Source organism: Triticum dicoccoides, chromosome 7A, assembly GCF_002162155.2.
Source record: "Triticum dicoccoides isolate Atlit2015 ecotype Zavitan chromosome 7A, WEW_v2.0, whole genome shotgun sequence".
NCBI lineage: Eukaryota > Viridiplantae > Streptophyta > Magnoliopsida > Poales > Poaceae > Triticum > Triticum dicoccoides.
In genome coordinates this window covers 89,482,867-89,491,505 of record NC_041392.1, presented here as the reverse complement: position 1 = coordinate 89,491,505, position 8,639 = coordinate 89,482,867, and positions in this window count along the sequence as shown.

Here is an 8,639-nt window from a genome sequence, read left to right as displayed (position 1 = left end):
GAGTCGTAAGTGACCCGAAATACTTTAATAGTACAGATATGCCATCTTTTTCTTCTGAGAAAATAACCACCGCATATGTCTTTGCAGTTCGGGCCTTAGCCCCTCTCAAATGAGCTCATCTTCAGGGGATCTTCTTCCAGAGAGGATGGAGAGCGAAACGCCTCCTCTGGACTCCTCTGCTCCAGAAGCGGGCGACCCTGAAGTGTCGTCGCGGAGGGCCTCTCCGAGTCCGGTGAGGCCAGAAGATAATCCCATTGACCCCCGAAGCTCCCAGTGTCCGGCTCCCAAAGAGAGCAGACAAAAGAGTCCGGCACCGTATAGTGTGCGATCGGATGTTCTGAGGGAGTTGGTGGGGCGAGCGGCCATCTCAGACAAACACCATGTGCTGATGAATATGGTGATGGAGAGAATATCATCCGCCGAAAGCGGATTGCATGAAGCTTTTATGAGTCTACTAACAGGCTTTGAGGTACATAAAAGAATGTATGATAGTCCTGCACATGCTAGGTGTGCCCTTTGTAGATAGTAGCCCCTGAGACTCTGGTTGTCATCGGAAACGACGACGAACAGAGGATCATATTCCCAGGTAATAACCATACTGCCTCTATGTGCAGGTGCTGGAAGCTCCAGTGGCTAGCCGGACTAGCGAGTTTGCCCATTTAGAACGGCAGTTGGATGCGGCAGACGCCGACATCGAGCTTGTTAACAAAAGGCTTGACGAGGCACAGGGTAAGTGTCATTATCTGCTAAACGCCACATAGGAAGAGCAGCATGATGCCAGTATCTTTAATATGTTGTGACTGCAGATGGAGCTGCCACTGTTGAAGCCTTGCGGGCAGAACTTGCCTGAGCCAAGGAACAAGCGAGGTTGGGTAATGCGGCTGCTTTGAAGGCGGCCGAAGAGTTGCAAGCCAAGAAGGCCGCGCATGGCGAGAGCCGAGACAAGATGGCCAAGATGGCCATAGAATTAAAAGCCACCGCCGACCATTGCCGGGTTCTTGAAAAGGAAAACCAAGCGAAGGCATCGGACCTTGAGAAGGCTGCTGCGACAAAAAAGGACCTCCGCTCTGCTATGAGGGCAAAGAAGGAGGAGTTGCGGGAAGCCGGGGATATTGTAGCTGGGAAATCCTTTATGTTGCGGAGGAAGTTCGGAGATCCACGGTATGCCCCTGTGGATCGTCTGTGGAGTTCGGAGGATGTATATATGGATTTGGCGGCGAGCGCTGCCGATGCAACCAAGTATTTCCAGGGTCAGACGGACCGTGAAGTAGACCAGCTGTTTTGGAGACAATTCCATTCTCCCGAGCGTCCGCTTTCATTGACTGACCAATTAGCCGAATGGGCCGAACTAAATAGGTTGTCCGGACTCTCCATGAGGTTTGTTGTGGATCAGCTATGGCCGGAAAGGTCAAAACCGAACAACTATTTCAGCTTGGTGCAGCAGTTCCTTGACATGGTGCCGCGCATTAATGTGATGAAGAGGTCGGCGTGCATAGAGGGCGCACGGATGGCTTTGCCCGTGTTAAAGCATGCTGGGCGGAGATGGATGCTACCACTGTTGTAGTGCGAGATTCGGCCATAGGTCGAAGGGCTGCTGAGCACTACTTTGAAGAAGTTCTTGAGGGTGCTCGTTTGATAGAGACCCAGTGCTCAAAAAATATTATGTTTGAGTGATATGTAATCTCACTATGAGCGAAATGCTTTTATAAATTTTTATAAGGCTATTTTTATACTTTTGCCTGAAAGTAATATGATGCCTCCTGGGCGGCCATTTATGTATACATGTGTGTAACCTGAAAGATTGCAGCCGTCAGCTTCAACGCTCACTCATATAATGCGGAGGTGCTCACAAAAACACGCGTTCACACTTAACCCAACGTCTTGGTCCTATTAAGGAGGTGATAGCGGAGCGAGCGAGGCAACCGAATATAATGCTTTAGCACTTTCACTTAGCCATAGGAGTTTGACAATGGGGCTACTAGATAGCCCCTGGTGGCTCCGCACTTTCCCGATCCCGGGGTGCGTACATGCCTGGCCAGAAAACGGCCCTTCGTTAAGGCGGAGGAATTCTAACATTCCAATAGGTCATCGAGTGGTTGACCAGTCTCACGCTATATCATGACAGTCAGTTTTCGGCTTTCTCTACTGAGGTGCTCGTCCGGATGAACCAGGGCACAATCGCAATAGTTCTCCTGGTGCTACCTTAGCCGGTAAAGCGGAACATAAGGCACCAAAACACAGGAGCCGGGCAAACCCAACATTTGACCAAAGACAATGATTCAGAGCTGATGCATATAGGGCAAAACTCGCGACGCCAAACACTCCCTAAGGTATTCGGTCTTTGTGGTATAAATCAGGCCTAAATAATGGCCTTTGTAAGAAGCCCCTTGTGTCCAGGTACGTGCATTGTTCTGGCGTGGCCACATGCCAAGACGTCAACATCCTTCTCAACAGTGGATATGTATCAACAAGAGACAGTAAGAAAGGTTTACGCAGGGTCTTAATCTAAAAAGAATCCTTGGAGCGTGTCTCCGTTGTGCCGTATCCTGGACGGGTGTGGCATGATGATCGTCTGTAAAAGAGAGGAATTTAGGTGAAAAAGTTGTCGTGCAAAAATATAGTTTGATAAAGAAACCATGTATAATTCAAGATGAGAAGAAATTGCCACTCGTCTGCGCGTGTTGAGCCCCTTGTACTGACAAATAGGGGTGTGACCATTTATTCGGTATAAGTAGTGGCGCCAGACTCGATTAGTTGTATCTGAGGTCTTGACGACCTATTGGATGCTTTAGCTTGTCCGGGCTCCTTTAGTGTGCAGCTGCCCAGGCAGCCTCACTCTCTTCGGCGCGCAGAAATCGCTTGATATTTCCGTGCACTGTAATGATGCCACGTGGACCGGGCATCTTGAGTGTGAGGGACACATAGTGTGGTATTGCATTAAAGCGAGCGAAAGCTTCGCGTCTGAGCAGTGCTTGATGGCCACTTTGAAACGGAGTGATGTGGAAAGTTAAATGCTCGCGACGGAAGTTATCAGGGGAGCCGAATATAACTTGTAGTAGGAGGGAGCCCGTACAACGAGCTGCTGGGCCTGGCGTTACTCCTTTAAAGGTAGTATTGCTATGGCGAATTTGTGTTGGGTCTAACCCCATCCTGCGGATTGTATCCTGATATATTAGGTTTAGGCTACTGCCGCCGTCCATCAAGACTTTGTGAAGTGATATCCGCCAATTACTGGGTCTAATACCAGGGCAGCCCATCCTGCGTGTCGGATACTTGCTGAGTAACCGCGATGGTTGAAAGTGATCGGCTGAGATGACCAGTGGCAGGACTTCGTGGTGACAGGCACTTGGGTATATTTTCTTGGGAGTGTCGCTTTGTTTTTTCCCTTGATTACGTGTAACACGTTTACTGTTTTGACTTCTGGTGGAAATTTCCTTTGTTCCCCCGTGTCTTGCTTGGGGGGCTCGTCCTCGTCTTCACTGTATCCTCCCCCTTGTGTACGACGTTGAGCTTGCTGGACTGCTTGAAGACCCAACATTCTCTGTGGGTATGATTAGCAGGTTTACCAGGGGTACTATGAATCTGACATACTTGGTCCAGAATTTTGTTGAGGCTGGACAATTCATCCCTGGTGCCTTTAGGGGGCGGCTTTTGACCTGGCCGAGAGCTTTTGAATCCGGCATTTACTGTCGTGCCCTTCGTGCTGTCTTCTTTATTCCGGCGTTTGTTATTGCTGCGCTGTGATTTCCCGTTTCCATCTCTAACTTCAGATGTACTGGGGTCGCTGGTGCCGCATCTGGCTAGCCAGCTGTCCTCACCCGCGCAAAAGCGAGTCATGAGGTTTGTTAATGCGGCCATCGTTCTCGGCTTATTTTGGCTGAGGTGTCTGGCGAGCCATTCGTCATGGACGCTATGCTTGAAAGCTGCCAAGGCTTCGGCGTCCGGACAGTCGACAATCTGGTTCTTTTTAGTAAGAAACCTGTTCCAAAGCTTTCGGGCTGACTCTCCGGGCTGTTGAGTTATATGACTCAAATTGTCCGCATCCGGAGGTCGGACATAAGTCCCTTGAAAATTTGCCCGAAAGGCGTCTTCGAGCTCTTCCCAACTTCCAATGGAGCTTTTGGGGAGGCATTTGAGCCAGTGACGAGCTGGCCCTTTGAGCTTGAGGGGTAGGTACTTGATGGCGTGGAGATCATCTCCTCGAGCCATATGGATATGAAGGATGTAGTCCTCAATCCAGACCCTAGGGTCTGTTGTTCCGTCGTATGCCTCTATGTTTACGGGCTTGAATCTCTCTAGAAATTCGTGGTCTAGCACCTCATCGGTGAAACATAGGGGGTGTGCGGCACCCCTGTAGCTGGGTGTACCGCGTTGTTCAGATGTTTGTTGTGTTGCATTGAATGCTGGGGCGCGCTTGCGTGGTCCATAGATGGATCTTGTTGCACCGTCCTTTGGGTGAGAGCCCTCGCATGGGTCGCGTATTGTATTATGAGTGGCGTTGTATGCTGCTCTGTGTTGGTAGAGGGGTCGTCTATCCGACCAGGTGGCTGCTTTGATATTTGGTTGTGGGGGTTCTGAGGCCTCCTCATCGAATTCGGGTAGCAGCTTTCGCTTTGGGTAGCTCTTGGAGGGGCGATTGTCACCGTACCTTGCTGTAGTGTTGAGTATTTTACTCTATATGATTTGGAGTGTTTCTTGCGCGGCCTTGAGCCTTTGCTTCTGCTTTTTCAGACTCCTCGCGGTGGCAACAAGCCTTTTACGGGCAGTCTGCTGCTCCGTGTGTCTGTCCGGCGTTATGTCGTCCGGACCATTATCCTTGATAGGATTTGTTTGTTCGGTTTGATTATCCGGATTGCCGTTGTCCGGCAGTGGTTCGCCCTGCTCCAGCGCTGGGTCTGTGTGATCACTATTTTTGTCGAGGCGGGATTTGGGGCGGCGCTTGCGTCACCGCTTTGACTGCTTTTCGAGGGAACAAGCCTTCGGTGCGTCCTTCCGCTCCTCGTCGTCATCTTTTGGTGCGTCCACCATGTATACGTCATATGACGAGGTGGCGTTCCAGGGCCCAATAGGCGCTGGTTCTTCATCGTCTCCTTCATCGGCGTCCATACCGTCGATGTCTTCGGAGTCGAAGTCGAGCATGTCGGTTAAATCATCGACAATGGCTACAAAGTGGGTGGTGGGTGGGCTTTGAATTTCTTCATCGTCCGCATCCCAATCTCGCTGACCGTAGTCCGGCCAGGGCTCTCTTGATAAAGAGAGAGACTTTAGTGATTTTATAATATCGCCAAAGGGCGAGTGCTGAAAGATGTCCGCGGTAGTAAACTCCATGATCGGCGCCCAATCGGATTCGATCGGCAGAGGCGCGAATGGTTCGGAGTCCGGAGAGGAGTCCGACTCCTTGGAATCATGAGTCTCGCAGAGCGCGGGGCTGGTGTTTGGCTCGATCGCCGTTAGGATCGCAGCCCCCAAGGCGGCATCCAACCACCCATCCTCGGTCAGCGCGGTTGGCTCCGAATTAAGGGTCGAAGCCGATGCGGGTGCGGCCTTCAGGGCACTGTTAGGCTGCAGAGCTAGATCATGCTCGTCGTGGCAGTGCAGCGCGCTCGGCAGTGGCTCAAATCCGTCAAAGATCAAGTCCCCGCGGATGTCAGCCGTGTAGTTTAAACTTCCAAATCTGACCTAACGGCCAGGGGCATAGCTTTTAATCTGCTCCAGATGGCCAAGTGAATTGGCCCGCAGTGCAAAGCCGCCGAAGACAGAGATCTATCCGGGGAGACAAGTTTCACCCTGGACCGCATCACTATCGATGATCATAGGAGCCATCAAGCCTGACGGCGACGACACAGAGGAACTCTCAACGAAAGCACCAATGTTGGTGTCAAAACCGGCGGATCTCGGGTAGGGGGTCCCGAACTGTGCGTCTAGGCCGGATGGTAACAGGAGGCAAGGGACACGAAGTTTTACCCAGGTTTGGGCCCTCTCGATGGAGGTAAAACCCTACGTCCTGCTTGATTAATATTGATGATATGGGTAGTACAAGAGTAGATCTACCACGAGATCGGAGAGGCTAAACCCTAGAAGCTAGCCTATGGTATGATTGTAGTTGTGTATTTTGTCCTACGGACTAAAACACTCCGGTTTATATAGACACCGGAGAGGGTTAGGGTTACACAAAGTCGGTTACAATGGTAGGAGATCTACATATCCGTATCGCCAAGCTTGCCTTCCACGCCAAGGAAAGTCCCTTCCGGACACGGGACGAAGTCTTCAATCTTGTATCTTCATAGTCCAGGAGTCCGACCGAAGGTATAGTCCGGCTATCCGAACACCCCCTAATCCAGGACTCCCTCAATGGCACTCGGGCCCTAGTGACAGGCATTAAGCATAGCAAAGTCATAGAAACATTAATCTCAGAACATAGTGGATACTAGGGATCAAACCCTAACAAAACTAACTCGATTACATGGTGAATCTCATCCAACCCATCACCGTCCAGCAACCTACGATGGAATTACTCATGCACGGCGGTGAGCATAATGAAATTGGTGATGGAGGATGGTTGATGATGACGATGGCGACGAATTCCCCTCTTTGGAGCCCCGAACGGACTCCAGATCAGCCCTCCCGAGAGGTTTTAGGGCTTGGCGGCGGCTCCATATCGTAAAATGTGATGATTTCTTCTCTCAGATTTTTTTCTCCCCGAAAGTAGTTATATAGAGTTGGAGTTGGAGTCGGGGGTCTCCAGGGGGCCCATGAGGTAGGGGCCCCCCCACCCTCGTGAGAAGGGTGTGGGCCCCCTAGTCTTCATCATTGGCGAGGATTTTTTATTATTTATTGTAAGATATCCCGTGGAGTTTCAGGGCATTCCAAGAACTTTTGTTTTCTGCACATAAAACAACATCATGGCAATTCTGCTGAAAATAGCGTCAGTCCGGGTTAGTTCCATTCAAATCATAGAAGCTAGAGTCCAAAACAAGGGCAAAAGTGTTTGGAAAGTAGATATGTTGGAGACGTATCAACTCCCCCAAGCTTAAACCCTTGCTTGTCCTCAAGCAATTCAGTTGACAAACTGAAAGAAATAAAGAAAAACTTTTACAAACTTTGTTTGCTCTTGTTGTTATAAATATGTGAAGCTAGCATTCAAGTTTCAGCGAAGATTATAACTAACCACATTTGCAATAATTCTCAGGTCTCATGATTACTCATATCCATAACATAATCAACTAGCAAGCCATAATAATAAATCTCGGATGACAACACTTTCTCAAAACAATCATAATGTGATATAACAAGATGGTATCTCGCTAGCCCTTTCTGAGACCGCAAAATATAAATGCAGAGCACCTTTAAAGATCAAGGACTGACTAGACATTGTAATTCATGGTAAAAGAGATCCAATCATAGTCACACCCAATATAAATTAACAGTAATGAATGCAAATGACAGCGGTGCTCTCCAACTGGTGCTTTTTAATAAGAGGGTGATGACTCAACATAAAAGTAAATAGACAGGCCCTTCGCAGAGGGAAGCAGGGATTTGTAGAGGTGCCAGAGCTCGGTTTTAAAATAGAGGTGAATAACATTTTGAGTGATATACTTTTATTGTCAACATAACAACCAAGAGATGGCGATATCTTCCATGCTACACACATTATAGGCGGTTCCCAAACAGAATGGTAATGTTTATACTCCCCCTCCACCAACAAACATCAATCCATGGCTTGCTCGAAACAACGAGTGCCTCCAACATACATCAGATCCCAGGGGGAGTTTTGTTTGCAATTTTTTGATTTAGTTTGCATAAAGCATGGGACTGGGCATCCCGGTGACCATCCCTTTATCTCATGAGTGAGGAGCGGAGTCCACTCCTCTTGAGAATAACCCGCCTAACATGGAAGATACAGACAACCCTAGTTGAACATGAGCTATTCGAGCATAGAAAACATGATGATTATTTGAAGGTTTAGAGTTTGGCATATACAAATTTACTTAGAACGGCAGGTAGATACCGCATATAGGAAGGTATAGTGGACTCATGTGGAATAACTTTGGGGTTTAAGGAGTTTGGATGCACAAGCAGTATTCCCGCTTAGTACAGGTGAAGGCTAGCAAAAGACTGGGAAGCAACCAACTAGAGAGCGACAACAGCCATGTACATGCATTAAAATTAATGAACATTGGATACAAGCATGAGTAGGATATAATCCACCATGAACATAAATATCGTGAAGGCTATGTTGATTTGTTTCAACTACATGCGTGAACATGTGCCAAGTCAAGTCACTTAAATCATTCAGAGGAGGATACCACCCTATCATACCACATCATAACCATTTTAATAGCATGTTGGCACGCAAGGTAAATCATTATAACTCATAGAGAATCAAGCATGGCACAAGCAACTATGATCTCTAATTGTCATTGCAAACATGTTTATTCATAACAAGCTGAATCAAGAACGATGAACTCATCATATTTACAAAAACAAAAGAGGTCGAGTTCATACCAGCTTTTCTCATCTCAGTCAGTCCATCATATATCATCGTAATTGTCTTTCACTTGCACGACCGAACGATGTGAATAATAATAAGAGTGCACGTGCATTGGACTAAGCTGGAATCTGCGAGCATTCAATAAACA